Below are 15,956 nucleotides of genomic sequence, written 5' to 3'. Positions count from 1 at the left end.
TGGTTAATAAGCTCTGTTGATGATTCAATTTGTGCGCAAGGAAGTTGCCCCAGAAACAATTCACCCGAAGAGCATTAGAATCATTGGTGAACGAATTTTGAAATTGATTAAAAATGTTTACTGGCTAATTCATTGTAAGTAATCGAATCCATTTACACTTGATTAGTTCGAGAACAATCCGCTCAAAGTGTACCTACTTTAGTCGTTAGCAAACAACTGAATCAGATACATATGTTCTGATTGATCAATGAAAATGTTTTTTCTCGGAAAAAATATGATGAAAGATTACTTCCTTCAAATCATTTCGTTTTAGCTAGGCTTATGTGGCTCTGACATTCTTCGAGACCTACCTACTGTAGGTTTGTAGCTGTGTAACATTATCAGCAACTAATAGGATATTGTAAATCAAATGTATTTTTCTCAGTTGGATCAGCTGGTAAAACAAATACTTATGATCCAGAATCAATCAGAAAGTTTGGCCAGAAATATGGTCATAAACGAATAAACGCAATGACTTTGGCTGAGGTGACCCAACTGGCGTTGCTTGCAGCGGATCTGCGCTTAGTTTTCCAAAGTATTATTGTACTTGGATGCATCATAAAGGGTATAGGAGGATTAGGTACGGTTTTGGGCCCAGAAATGGATTTCGACGAAATTCACACCAAAGGTTACCCATGATGAGAAGATACGCTCAAAAAATTTTCAGACCCCCAGACCTTTTTTTCAGGGGGGGAGGGGCCAAAATGTGTTTTTTAAACTTTATTTTCCAGTGTTTCGCCAAAAGTAGATAAAAATTTCGCGTTTTTTTGTATCGATTCTTAAGGGTGAGGGGAAGCCCCTGAAATTTTTTCAAAATTTTTCGGACCATTTTTCACCAAATTGTGGCGTTTTGAAAATTTTGAGCGGCCATTTTGTAAAGAAGTTGCGGAGGTACAGTCACCATTTTTTTTCCTAAAATACGTTATTTAGTCAAGATTATACCATAAAAGTTTCAACGAGTTTGAGTTGGTGCAACATTGTCAAAAAAAATAAAAACTGACCACGCGTCATATTTGCCGGGGGTTGGGCATGATAGTCCACGGCGCTATCGTGGGAAGTTACGTAGCGTTCGCGCGCGTTACTGTCGTTCGTGGTTGTCTCATAGTCCAGTCAAATAGGGGGGAAAAATGGGTGAATCACCTACTCGTTATGCCGATCAAATATTTTTTTGTGAATATTGTCAAGAGTAGTGTGGTGAACAACATATTAAAATCCCCCCGACCCCTCCCACAGTGGATCACACCCCTTCAAAATCAGATTTTCGTTAAAAACTTCTAAAATATCAACTTTCGAGTAGAATGAGCTTTGTGATCATTTTATGCCCTCTCAAATACCTATCGAATGATCTATCAACCAACTCCCTAGCCCCAAGGGGGTGGCGCTACAATCCCTCGAAGTGACGTAATTTTTAGAAATGGGCTCCGTGAGCTGTTGGATTGATATTTGCATGTTAGGTAGGTAGGTACTAGGTAGGTAAAGGTACTTAACGAGGAACTTCCGCATTGAAAGTTTCAGATCTCCAGACCCCCTCATCCCATTTTTGAAAAACACCCTTTTTCTGGAATGGAATAAAAATTATTTTCTCAGCCCCATGTGAACCGATTTTTCTCATTTTTAAGTACGTTGTAAACATTTGTAAGGGGTGTACCCATAAGAAATTTCAACCCCCTCCCTTCATATTTACCCCCTCATAATGACGTTATGATACTGGTGTCGTTCGAACCTCCCAAGCGCAAATGTTGCGTCAGATTTTGTTTTACACTTACCCGGCCCCTGTAGAAGCTCCGGAGGGGCTGGGTGCGAGTAAAACGAAATCTGACGTTTGTATTTCCATTCGGGTAGTTCGGTTCACTTGAAAACTACACCAATATTATAAAAGTAGTTCCGTTTAAAAAACAGTAGAAATTGAGGAGGGGACTGAGGCCCTGGAGAGGCCAGGTAGGTGCAAAACAAAATCTGACATTAAATTTGTGCTCCGTAGGTTTGAAACATATGAAAACACCAATATCATCAAAATAACTATATTTCAAAAATATTAAAAATTGAGGAGGAGGCTGAAGGAGTGAAGACACTTGAGGGGGGGGCTTGATGAGTGCAGCAGAAAATCTGACGTCATATTCGTGCTTAGTGGTATCGAATCATGCGGAAACGACACCTCACTCATTAATAGTTAATTCTTCCAAAATACTCATTTTACCCCCTCTATGACTCGTTTTTTCAAATTTTCACCATGACGGACCTGCCAAAACAAAAATTTCGAAAAAATATATGATATTGAGGGGTCGTAAATACATCCAAAAAACATGTTTAGAAAATTGTTCCTCGCAATTTTCATTGTTAAAAAACATGAAATAAGACGAAAAAACGCCATTTCGAGGGGTATATATGAAGGGAGGGGGTTGACATTTCTGACAATATTCACCAAAAAATATTTGATTGGAATAACGAGTATGTGGTTCACCCATTTTTCCCCCCTATTTGACTGGACTATGAGACAACCACGAACGACAGTAACGCGCGCGAACGCTACGTAACTTCCCACGATAGCGCCGTGGACTATCATGCCCAACCCCCGGCAAATATGACGCGTGGTCAGTTTTTATTTTTTTTGACAATGTTGCACCAACTCAAACTCGTTGAAACTTTTATGGTATAATCTTGACTAAATAACGTATTTTAGGAAAAAAAATGGTGACTGTACCTCCGCAACTTCTTTACAAAATGGCCGCTCAAAATTTTCAAAACGCCACAATTTGGTGAAAAATGGTCCGAAAAATTTTGAAAAAATTTCAGGGGCTTCCCCTCACCCTTAAGAATCGATACAAAAAAACGCGAAATTTTTATCTACTTTTGGCGAAACACTGGAAAATAAAGTTTAAAAAACACATTTTGGCCCCTCCCCCCCTGAAAAAAAGGTCTGGGGGTCTGAAAATTTTTTGAGCGTATCTTCTCATCATGGGTAACCTTTGGTGTGAATTTCGTCGAAATCCATTTCTGGGCCCAAAACCGTACCTAATCCTCCTATACCCTTTAGTGACATTAAGTTCATTCACACTTGAGGTGTTCAGGAACGATTCGTTTGGAGTGTTTTTGAATCACGTTTGCGAACAGCTAGATCATGCATTGTTCAAGTTGGTGGTGAATTCTTTCTCTTGAGAAAAATTTAAAAGGTTACTTACTAAACTTACTGTTCTTCAGTGGGAATTTTTTCTGGCTGGTTATAAGTATTGGATTATCAAATTCACACAGGCACAATCGGTACAGAAATGATTCAATTTAAACATTTAGAATGGTTCACGAACAACATTCGAAATCCAACTCATTGAAAATTTTGGCCTATCGTTGATTTTGTCAAATTATCAAATGCATGTTCACCCAAGTCGTTCAGGAACGATTCACTTGAAATGTATTTGAATAATTTGCAAATGATTTCTAAAATTTATTAAAAATAGATAAGTACTGGATGTTCCAATAATTTTTTCGTAGAGCTGTGACTTACAAAAAGTGAAAAAGTGGGTAGAAAATCACGCTCGCCTGAATTCAAATTCAATGGAACGTTTGTGAACGTATTTTGAGTTGCTCTTTGAGTACCCTGCTTGCTGTGAACGCTCAATTTTTGAAAAATTATTTTGGAATATCTCTGTGAGGCATCTTAAAATCATTCTCTTGAGAGAAACATAAAAGGCTACTTACTTTCTTAAAGATCAGATGTGAATAGTTTCGTACATACATATATTAACATGTGGTAATTATTGAAATATTCATGTTTGTTTGAGTAAGTGGTCCAGGACCAGCTCGCATCATCACATGAAAAATATTCGAGTCGTTCGCAAACGAGTTTCCACATTCACTGAAAATTTTTGTTAGATGATGAATGAAGAGCTCTATTCCAAAGTGGGTTACGTCATTAAAAAAAAAAAAAAAAAAAAAACATGTTTTGCGGAGATTTTTACTTCAAAAGTGGGTTAAAAAGTCATCGATTTTTCAAAATAAATTTTTCTACAAGCAATTGTTCTATGTCCAAAGAAAGGAAAGGTGTACCGACCTTTGGAAATGGAACAAATTTCAGCGTCAAAAATTTTAAACGCTTTTTGTGGGGGGGGGGGGGATGACTTAACCCACTTTGGAATAGAATGTGAATCATTATTGAACAACTGAATCAGTCGTTCTGAGTTGACGAATGAAAATCATGTTATCTTGAAGGAATGAATGTAAAAGGTTGCTTGCTCAATTACGCTTCGATGCAATTGGCTATTTGAACATAAATGGTCTAGTATTGATATAAGTACATATCAATAATTTTAATAACTTATAAAATGACAAAAACAGCAGAAATTCAATGTAAACAGCAGATTTATAATTTTTTTCAACAGGAATTTAAAATATTTACTCAAAAGTGGAACTTTTTCACCTATTGAGGGCTCTGAAGGAGAGAGAAACCAAACTATTTGATTATTCACAGGATTTGAAGTACCTAATTCATTGTTCAAGTTATGGGGCATTAGGGTGGCTCTTATTTTCAAGTTTGAGATTTTTTCGCTCCCACCCCCCAAAGTTGTTCCATATAATTCTCGAATTTTGTTTTTTCCCCAGTAAAAAAAATGTGGTGCCGGATTGTCCCGCCTCGATTTTCCATAAAATTAAAAAATAAAAAATTATGCTAAATTTTAAAATTTTTGATTTTTGATATTCTACTACATCCCAATGCCCCCCGACCTTTTGAACCAAAACAGTCCTCAAAATTTTTCATTTTCTTCCCTCTAAGAAAACAATGAAAGCTGGGGGGTGGTTCAAATTTTCTATTGAACATTATGGCATAGATAGTAATAATTATACTGAACGTAATTTTATTGTTCAAAATAGCAAAGAACCCCTTCAATCGTTCACTTATTTCTCACTAGGGAGGTGAAAAAAATTGTGGGGGCTGCTTTAGTTCAAATGGGGAATATTGGGAGGGAGAAGAATGAAAAATGAAAAATTGATATATTTTGCTGTATTTTCCATTTTTTTTTTTTTTTTTTTTTTTTTTTTTTGGAAATTAGAGGGGAATCTTGTAAGTATTACTTTTTTTTCATTTAGGGGGTTGAAACTTTTAAGAATTCGTTTTTCATCAAATAGAACCACATTGGGGGGAGCAGAAAAAATCGAAAAAAATTTCCACTTAGAGATGAGCTTAAAAACCACCCTGATGTGGTATCCATCAGAATTTTCTCAATTTTTCCAATTTTTTGTGAAAATCTTTTCCAGATGATTGAAGTAGATTTTCAATATCAATACAACATCACTGAGTGCTTTTGAGAGCTGCTAAAAATTCTCTCACTGTTTTATCAATCTCTCGATCAAATTCGATCCACTATTAACCTACTTCTTTCCTCTTCCATCATCAATTACCAACAAATACGATCAAATCTTCTCATTAAAAAAATGAAAAATGAACCCAAAACCTTACACCAAACACCATCAAACCAAAACATATTCACTCGAAAAAATTCTCTCCTCATTAATACCGCAACTCGCACCAAAAAAAGGCTCTTTGTATACTAAAATACCAATAAACTAATCGATTTAATGGCCACCTCGTCGCCATATATCATACCGATTACTCGCGTTCTAATTTCATTATATTTATAACGAAATTACATTAATACGCTAATAAATTCTCTAAAACCACCTCGTTAATATTGCGTACCCGATGTATCCCACTTGGGAGCCGGCTACAGCTGGGGGGAAGGGGGAACCAGGGCACACAGACGAATAAGCGTGGTACACTGCCGTCAAGACTTCACAAAATGAAGTTTCGCCTTAGCGTAAAAAGCTATTATCTGGCCAGGGAAGCTACTTAACAATGTCAAGTCGCACAGCCATGCGGTTAACGTTGAGGATACCGCGTGTGGGTTTTCCTCGCGCTGCCAGCAGCCAGCAAGCAGCACGAGCGTACAATTTTTTGCTTTTTTTTTACTCTCTCATTATACTACTCGCTGGTTTTTTTCAATAATGATGGTAATTTTTAATTAGCCTCACTGTTTTATACCGGGCTTGAGTTTGGTCTTTCTTTCTTTTTGCCCTACTGCGTTAAAAAAATAAGTTTATCTATATTGTACGTATAGCCAAGACTTGAGATGATAGGAGCACCTTTGCGTATTTCCGGATTATAGGAGGCGGCGTATGCAACTAAATTGCGTTCGCGATCACGTATACCATATGCCTATGTAGCTCTTGGCTTTTCTTTTTTAATGCAAGTACTTGATGGAGATGGTGCGTGTGTGGGATGATGCTGCGTTGAGCCATATACATAATAAATATATTAGAAAGCGCGTGTTATACATTCTTTTTATTGTATTAATAAATAAACGTCGCACCTCGAACAACGTTCCAAGTGCAGTGTAAAACTTGCTAAAATGTATTCCTCTTTCTCGCTGACTTCCTCAGAAGAGTGAAGGTGTAGGGAGTTTCCTTTTACTTATCAAATATGTCTTTTACACCTTTACAGGGTGTTTCAAAAATTATATTTTGTGTTTGTACTTGGGTTCAATGCACTGAATTGGCAATTTGTTGCGAATTTGGAAATATGCTTATCGGTTTTTCTAATTCCAGTGACCAGAGATGAGTCAACCCATTTGAAAATTTTAATTATTTTTATTCCATAACATAGAAATTTGAACCTATACGTATAATTTCGGTTTGCGGAACTTTGGCTTTACCGCTGTTCCTAGATAACTCTATTCAATTTTGTCTTATCAATAGCTATTTCTTAGGTTGTTTCTTCTATCTTGAATACTTTTGAGGGAAAAATTGAATATGTAGTTCATATAGGTATGATATTTGATTTTTCTTATGTTCATGCGTGATCATTGAGTTGAAGTGAAGTGAAAACATGTCTCTGGATTTTGATGAAAATTCGGGAGAAAGTTCAAAGCCACGCAGGGGGTTGAGCAGGAGGTTCTCAATGTAGGGTAACCTTTTGAAAAAAGTTTTTGCCACTTTTGGATGGTGTAAGCTGTGCAGTATACCTCGGGTCATTTCTCTGAAATGTTGCAATTTGAGTATACAAACCTCCCTAACACATTGACTTGGAAATTCCGTGGGTACCTCTCTTTGATAGTCCTCTACCAACCACTTGAAGATTGACGGATTGTAAAAATTATGATTCTGAAAAATTTTACTATGAAATTCTAATGCTCCATCCGTGTTCAGTGGGTCAAAATATTTCGATCACCACACTTTTCACGATCATTCCAACTAAATTTACAAAATTCATGTTTTTTAATTCAAATTTCACAATTGAAAAAAAATGTGCGCAAATAGAGTGAATTTGGATAGTTTGATCGAAATGATGGTGAAAAGTGTGTTAATCGGGGTATACATATTGACCTGTTGAACGTGAATCTAGCGTTATGCTTATTTTCGTTGAAGGAATTTTTAAATACATAGAAAAGTGGTGTACAGTTGACGAAAAATCATAATATTTGCGATTCGCCTTTTTTTCAATGCTTGATTGGTCTTGAATTTTGAAATGATATGGGTCAGGGAAGTTGAACACTCAAACCGCAACTTATTAGGGGGAGGGGATGATCATGGTACTGCACGGGTTATGAGGTTATACTACTTGCTCAGGAAAAAACAAAAAACATGTTTTTCCTAAAAATGACCCCACTTTGAGGAATGTTGAAGAATTGTGCTTAATTTTCTAGCAAAAATTGCAACCATTCAATTTGATGAAAGAATTATTCAAAACAAAATAAAACTCAAAGATACCTTACCTATTTCATATAATTTTAGCTTCAAATTAGTTTGGTATATCTAGGGGTGAGATATTTATTTTCTAAAAAATGCTGAAATATTCCGTATAAATATTTCCAAAAAAACGTGAAATATGTAAAAATATTTCCTAAAAACCCGAAATATGCAAAAAAATTCCCTTACAATATGGGTATCATTTGAAAGAGAATTTCATTCCCTCTTTCATTTTGTTGATATTATGTGATATTTTAGATAAATGAATAAGAAATTCTATCATTTCCATCAAATTTAACATAATTTTTTGATTGAGTAAAATTTCGCGTGGTTTCGTTTCGTTTGATTAATGAATAATTTACTCGGAATATTTTAATGAGTTGATTTGGTCAATTCAAATAATGAAAAAAAAAATCAAGAAAATAAATATTGATTCGGTGTTTTTTTTTTTGAAATTTTTTATCGCGTTGTTGGGATTATTTGATGAATGTGCTCGTGTTTCGTTTCGCAGTCGTCTCATATAGTCAGTTATGCAGTGATCAATGTAAGACAAACTTTGTACAAGACTGATGAACAATTTTTCTCCTGCTCCATTTCGGTATTCAAGTATAGGTAATTAAAATAGAATAGAATCATTAATTTGATCATTATAAGTATCAATATGAAGAGTGATATTCCAAAACTCGCTTTGTCCATTTTTATCAAAGTTGGGTTTTCAGCGGTACCTGGTAGATGAAGTATTAACTCACATTCCTACATCATCAACCTACCAAAATGAGGTGTTAAACGCACCTAAATAGCCAATTCACTGAAAATTTAAAAAAAAATAATGTTCCAAAACGCGCTTTGTCCATTTTTATTGAAATTTTTTTCAGCAGTATTTAGTGGATGAAGTGTATACCTACACTCCTACATCATAAATCCACCCAAATAAAGTGCTAAACTCGCCTAAAAAGCCAATTTACCCATTTAAAGGGAAACTGTTTTTCCTCTTTCCTGAAAAGTTGTGAAAATGGACAAAGCGAGTTTTGGAATATCACTCTTCATATGTACTTATTACTTAATTAATAAGTTCCAAAAAAAATACCAAAGTATTGGACCGTGAGAGTACTTACTGCTGCCTCTTTAAAATCACCATTCTTCAGTTAATTTTTTTGCTACGGAGTATTACGAGTAAGTATTTTGGTCTCGATGCATAAAAAAAATGTCCAGTTTATTCAATGAAACATCTACTGATTTTACTTGCTTGATGCAACCTCAATTTAGGATACATTATCCTACCAATTTCCGGCGAATTTTTTGGTTAATCAACCATTGAGAATTATTTTGGTGTTAAGTTTTAAAAATGCCCCCTCCATTCTCCTTAATGTGGATGCGTTTATGCTGTAGAAATGAATCATGAGATATGAGATGTGTAACAATGTACTTACTAATTATTGTGTTGGGATTGTAATTTTCTCAATAGTGGAGTGCTGATTGAAAAGTAAAACTTGATTATAGAACTTTGATTTCCATTTGTGATCCGAGTGAGTCAATTTGAAGTTGGCCAAGAGCTATAGGTAGGTACAGGTTTGATAATTTTTAATATTTTTGTTCTTGATAAATCATTTTTGCCACAAATTAATACAAGTAGGTAACGTTTCATTTCCTTAAACTAACCGTTTGAATGAATGGTGAGAACTATTTTTGAATCATTTGAAGTATTGCTTCTCAATTTCAAGAGGAAAACTGGAGGAATAATCAGTGAAATGAATTACTTACTATAATGGTGAGAATCCTAAAAGTGCAATTCACTAAGGGGCTTTACACGTACGTTTTCTGGTTGAAACACTATCAAGTTTACATACCTGTAACATAAAAATAACAAATGCTAGTTAAAAACCAACGCAGAAACAAAAGTTTTCAAATTTCTCATAATATTCTGTGTGTGTAGAGTGAATGGGAAAGGGAGGAGCAAGCTCCAAAACTTAGCCAGTAAAGTTGAAAAATGATATTTCTCCGTGACGTTCATGCTCAAAAATTCTCAATTACAATCTTCTCAAGTGATTATGCAGATTAAGGTATCAAAAAATTGGTCCAACTTTTTTTTTCTCATTTTCGATTTTTAATGTTCCAAAGATTACAAAAGGACACAATTTTTTATTAGGTACAGAAAGTTAGAAAATATACACGCAAATTTATTGATACGAGTATTTTACCTCAAAGGGCATACACTTTTCGCTTAGGTAATACTTATAAAATGGTCATGAAATATGAACAGTACGATTGACTAGGACTGTGAAAACAGAAATGTCGAAGAATTTCGATTAAATTCAGCGTAGACCTTTATTTTAACTTGAAAGTGGATTTGAAAATTTTTTTAGCCCCGCAAGTGCCTCCTGAGGGGAGATATGGATTCTTAAAGAGGAGACATTTTCAAAAAAATCGAAGTTTTTTCGTTCTAGCTCCAATCAAACGTAGTTTTGGAAGAATTACCCCATCCCAAAACATACCTAGAGACCATTGCCATCAAAATTCAAGACCACTTTTTTAAACGTCTTCTACTGAGCGACTGAAAATTTGCAAATCGCTTATTTTCGGGTAAATTCGTGTTTTTAAAATTTCTCCTTTTCAAATATTTCGCATTACCTTGATTAATCGAAAATATTGAAAGATTTTTAAATCATTATTGACCATTTTGAAAAATCGAAAAAAATCCAAATATTTCTTCAGCTCTGGAATTTTTGTATACTTAATTTGCGAAATAATTGAAGATAAAAAAAATCCTCAAAACACAAATTTACCTAAAATAAGGCGTTTTGCAAATTTGAAATCGCTCAGTAAAACCCTCAAAATGGGTTTAGATTTAAATGGCATAGATTAGGTCGATACCTAATCTCAAATACTATCTATCGAGACTGGCTCATTTTTCTCATAACAGGTTCAGTTGGGGCTAGAGCGAAAAATCAGTTTTTTTTTTTTTTGAATTTCCTCTCTTTCAGGACATATATTTCTCTTCCAGGAGCACTTCCGAAGCTGAAAATTTTTCTGCGTGACTTTCGATTTAAAATGAAGGTCTCCACTGAATTTGGTCAATATCCTTCGACATTTTTCTCGCGATGCATCCCAATGGATCGTTAAAGTTCTCATAAAAAGCCCACTTTTAATGAAGTATCGAGAGTGTCGAGCGTAGTTGAAATCATGTTATCAAATTTTTTATTGAATACTGCATAAAATAGATGAAAAATTTTCAATTTATTGTAACTTTGACCTTTCATGATGAAAATTTAATTTTCTTGTTATCTTTATCAAATTTTAAAAATCGAAAATACGATAAAAATTTACCATCAATTCTTGATACGCCAATCAGTGTGAAAAATTGTGCTTGGAGTTATTTTCCTGGACATTTTGATGTTGGACATGATAATAAGATTCATTTTTTCAAGTTTTTAACAAATTTTTGGAGTTTGAAATGATGGCATCATTTACTGATTTTCAACTCATCTCCAAGAAACATTTCGATGGGACTACGAATTTGTACCATTTTCAGGTTTCTTTTTAGCTGTATTTTTAAAGGAAACTCATTTTTAAAAAATAAGTTTCATCCCTTCTTCTGGTCGCTGTTCACCACTTATGGGTGGAAATTTCTAGTATGTCATTCAGGATGGTATTCCCTTACATTGAAAAAAGAAGAGTCCCATGACTGAGGTTCTGATTTCGTTCGACTTCTACCATCGAGTTCTGTCTTCACAGAATACATTTTAGAATTAGCCGAACCCAATCTGAAGCTTCGAAAATTTATCGTGAAATTACCACAATATAATTCTAGACGTTCTGGATCACTTCGACTAATTAAAAATACCCGAAAATCACAATGCTCAGACGACGAACACGGTATATTGGACATTATCACGTCAGATTTCTAGACTGAGGTTAATCCAAAGTAGCCTCGTGTTCGCGGGCACTTGGTAAAATAAACTTAGTCCGAGGAAGGATCGAGTAAGAGCTGTGGTACAATGGCATTGTATAATATAAAAAGCATGCTTAAATAAACAAGCTGATACTCGGCTTATACACTGCACTTTTACCCTTACTCGGTATAGAACACCATTTGTCGTAAAATGTCTCAATAATGGGTGTATTTTCTATGTGTTTTTCTACTCCGACGTGCTACCGCTCCTACGGTAGTACACGACTATGTACATTACATATACATCTATGTAAAAGTTTAACGTGCGATAGTAAAACGAGCGCGCGTGAAAACAACTCCGACTTCCACGCTATGAGGCCAGGGTGTCTACTGGCAAGAAAAAGGCAAGAAAGTTAGAAAAAGGCGAGAAATTCACATGGGTGGCAAGAAAGTTAGAAAATAGTGTAGAAATTCCTTCGAAAAGCAAGAAAATTTCCAAGAATTCACATCAAAAATCTCTGAAAAATTGAAGTTATCCCACCAAAATTTTAAGTTTTTATTTTGTTAAAATTGATGATGTTCTACTTTTCGAATTAAAAATTTTCCAAAAATTTTGCCCTCGCTTCGCTCGGGCCATTCAAGATGCTATTTTCAAAATTTTCAAGAATTCAAAAATTAAATAGGAAATTTTTCATTTCCAGGTAATACCCAAACCATTTGAAAAGTGCAAATTTTTCATTTTCTGAACAGAACGACTAACTTTTCAAAATTGTTGATATTATTGAGCTTCGCTGAAAATGTAAAATAAAGCATACAAAATGGTCGTTTTTTCGTTTTTTACACCAATTTTTTCAACAAATTTTCGCTCTCGCTTCGCTCGAGCTGTAATTTCACCCTCATTTCAATACAATGATCATTCATTGTGAAGAGTTTTCTGAAAACTACCTAAAATGTCCATTTTTCGTGTCTAAATTTCTGATTTTGCTCTCCCCTCAATCACAAATAAGAATATAAGCTCTTTTATGGTTTGATCCTGTAATTGTTGTATATGTCACTGGTATTTAGCACGTTAAAATTTTGATTTTTTTCGGAAAAATAACAATTTTTTGTTGGAAAAATGACATCATACAGCATACACCCCCTCCCCCAAATAACCTGACTTCGATTCGCATTCGAGTTAACTTTTTATTTTGTTACTGTTTTCATCATAGAATTGAATTCACTTCAGTAGACATGCCTCAACGTCTGTTTTTATCACGTTTTTTTATTACTATTTTTTCATTTGAGAAATTAATTCACTTCTCTGCTTTGAAGAATAAATTTTTGAGAAATTTTGTTTGGGAGGGGGGGGGTTAGAGGGGTTAGCGAAGATTATCTAGATGCGTAAATTTGAAGAGGGGGTAAGAAAATTCATTTTTGGAAGCAAGAAAAAAGCAAGAAAAAGGCGAGAAATTCGCTTTTTTGATTTTAGTAGACACTGTGGATATATATATATATATATATATATATATATATTTGGAGCTTTTAATCAATTAAAGGGGTGTTTCGTTTGTGTAACCAGCCATCAAAGTCTCGCTAACTCGACGATAAACTCGGTGCGAAGTCGTCATTATTACTTACGTATAAAAATAAAAAGCACAGCCAAATTACTCGACCCATTCTCGTCCTTCGTCCTTCGTTTTCACTCTCACAGCTGTAAGCAAAAGGAGGATATGCTATACTTTTATACGTATAGACACGAGCACGAGAGACTCGTAAGAAGACGACGACGACTACTACACGGTATAATAAAACGCTAAAGCTCGCTTCGTCGTCGTCGTCGTCGATATACTACGGTTGAAATTTTAATCAAATACCCGAAAGCTCCCAGAGCCGGGTCCGTGACCCTTCTTCGGCCCAACTTCATCTCACATCTCCAGCACTGTAAATCCTGCTGCCATCGCTGTATAGTACTATAACTATACTCGTACATTCGCAAATGGGTAAATTAACGCACCCCTTACGTCTCTCACCAGCAGCCAATTTCGACGACCAGGCGACGCAGACTATACACATAGTATACTGTAAAGAGTGTGAGAATTAAAACAGCCAGTAAAATAAATAAATATATTTGCAAAAACAACGCGCTAACGCAGCTCTCTCGCGAAAAGCTCGCTTCATTAAACTTTCAAAAGATATATGTATATATTTTACGATGAAGTTGGTGCTTTCGCGGAAGCCTCTTCCTCCCTGCCCCCTCTCTCCTGCACTGCACCATCCTCTCCACGCCACTCGTGTCTCACATCTTCTCTCGACGAAAGTTTATTTACTACGTAAAAAACTTATAAATACCGATGTAGTTTTTTGCACACACCGTGCTAAACGAATACGCACGAGAAACGTGGCATGTGTACAGGGTGTTTCGTAAGGTGAAGGACTGAAATTTAGCCCTGCTCGCGTAGATTTCTGCCTCGCCTGTACTTCGTTATCTTTCTTTAAAAACTCGCAAATTCCGTCTCTGAAAAATTGGAAAATATGGAATTTGTCTTCATACAAGTTCACTCCTAAACCAGGAGATTTTCAAAATTGGGGGAAAAAAATTAAAGACATGAGCCAATCAACCTCTCCCCCATCTAAAAATAAGGCTCAAGTTATATGAAAGGAATGTAAAATGCCGGAAAAATTCCGGATTTGAATGAAGCTAGCGAAGAGGTTACGAAATCAGTTAACATTTCAAATGCTGAAGGCTGCTTTTCGAATTTTGGGGTACCTATTTTTAATCATTCGATCAAGATGAAAAAATCTAAATTTTACCCAATCAAGCGAAAAAGTTGAAATTTGATTTCAGTGGTGCGGTGATCTTACACCCATCCCTTGAAAAAAAAAACTTCCACTGCCCTCCGTAGATTTGATGAAAATATGGTTTTGATTTTTCCAATAAGCAATTTTTTTAAATAAAGAAATTAAAGAAAAACAATGTCTTACCCAAAGTACAAATAAGTACGCAATATGTGCATTTTTGATTTATTCCTTCACTCTGCAATTTTGATTATTATTCCTTCTTCTTGAAATCAACTCTTCGATTGCGCGAATAAAATCAATGGTATTCGATTCATGTTGAACTCTTCAACTTATGCTCAAAATATCTCAAAAATAGAGCTTTTGAAGAATCGATTTGATGATCTTTCAATGTTCCGAAAATGATCGCCCACTTCCATTCGATTTAAATTTTTCTCATCGCCATAGATATGTGTGTTCAGGCACTCAAATTACCCCAATTTTCACAATTTTTGAGATTATTTAGTCAAATTTTTATCCCTCAAGATGAATTATCGCGATAAGAGAGAAAATCGATGTACTTTGACTTTCTGAATTCGAAAAAAGACGAAGAAAATTTTCGACTGAATGGCACCGTTCCTATGGCAAAAAACGCTTTTTTAAAACTTTTTTCATTTGAGAATGCGAGGAATACCTCTCAGAAATGGGATTTTCACACATGTAGCAACATCTTAGATATCTTCTGGTAAAAAAGTCACGCACGAAATTTGGCTTACGTCACAAGTAGCTGCAGTTTCTAATACAAAAGCCCCCCCCCCCATTTTTTGCAATTTTTCCTTCAGTTTTTTTGACCTCGAAAATTCATTTTGAAATTTTGAAGGAAAAACCCTCCACCTCTCCCCCCTTGATACGCCTCCATATCAATTTTCAACATTTTTCGAGCGGTGGACCTACCTAAAGGATCGATTAAAAGCGGCTATTCCTAATCCTAGGTGGTTAAATGCTTTCAAAAAATGATTCTACAATCATTCAAGTACATACGTTCCACTGATCGATGAAGAAAACTGCTGGGAATTGATATGGTGGCATAACGATGAGGGGGTGGGGCGAGACATTCGTTCTGTATGTTTCAAAACAGATTTTGGAGGTGAAAAAGACTGAAAAAAAATTGAACGAATTTAGAGGCATTTGTCTTGGGAATTTTCACTCGCACCACACATGCCAAATTTCATGAGTACCATACCATTTGGCCCAAAAATGTCCAAGATGTAGTTTTAAATGTGAAAATCCAATTTTTGGGGTCTTACCACGATTGTGACAGGCTTTAAAATTTTCATTTACTCTTACAAGTAAGTAGTATCTACTTGGACTCAAAAAAAAAAAAAAAAAAAAAATTCACTTGGTAAAATATGTAGTTTACTCCTAAAGTATGGGATTTTATGATTTTTAAATTGGAAGCAAAATTAACGACATCAGTCAATCACGCCCTCTAAAAAATACGACTCAAGTTACAGAAAAAGAATGTGAACTGCCGGGA

At 35.2% G+C, this 15,956-nt stretch overlaps 1 protein-coding gene across 1 annotated transcript in view; it reads right to left on the bottom strand.

Annotated features, from left to right (window-relative positions):
- The window catches only part of PlexB (plexin B), a 427,961-nt gene that overhangs the window by 220,941 nt on the left and 191,064 nt on the right, over positions 1 to 15,956 (bottom strand). The gene's annotated exons all lie outside the window — the stretch shown is intronic.

The sequence above is a fragment of the Planococcus citri genome, chromosome 4, assembly GCF_950023065.1.
Source record: "Planococcus citri chromosome 4, ihPlaCitr1.1, whole genome shotgun sequence".
NCBI lineage: Eukaryota > Metazoa > Arthropoda > Insecta > Hemiptera > Pseudococcidae > Planococcus > Planococcus citri.
The sequence above is the reverse complement of the archived record's forward strand: the minus strand, read 5'-3'. Positions and strand labels throughout refer to the sequence as shown.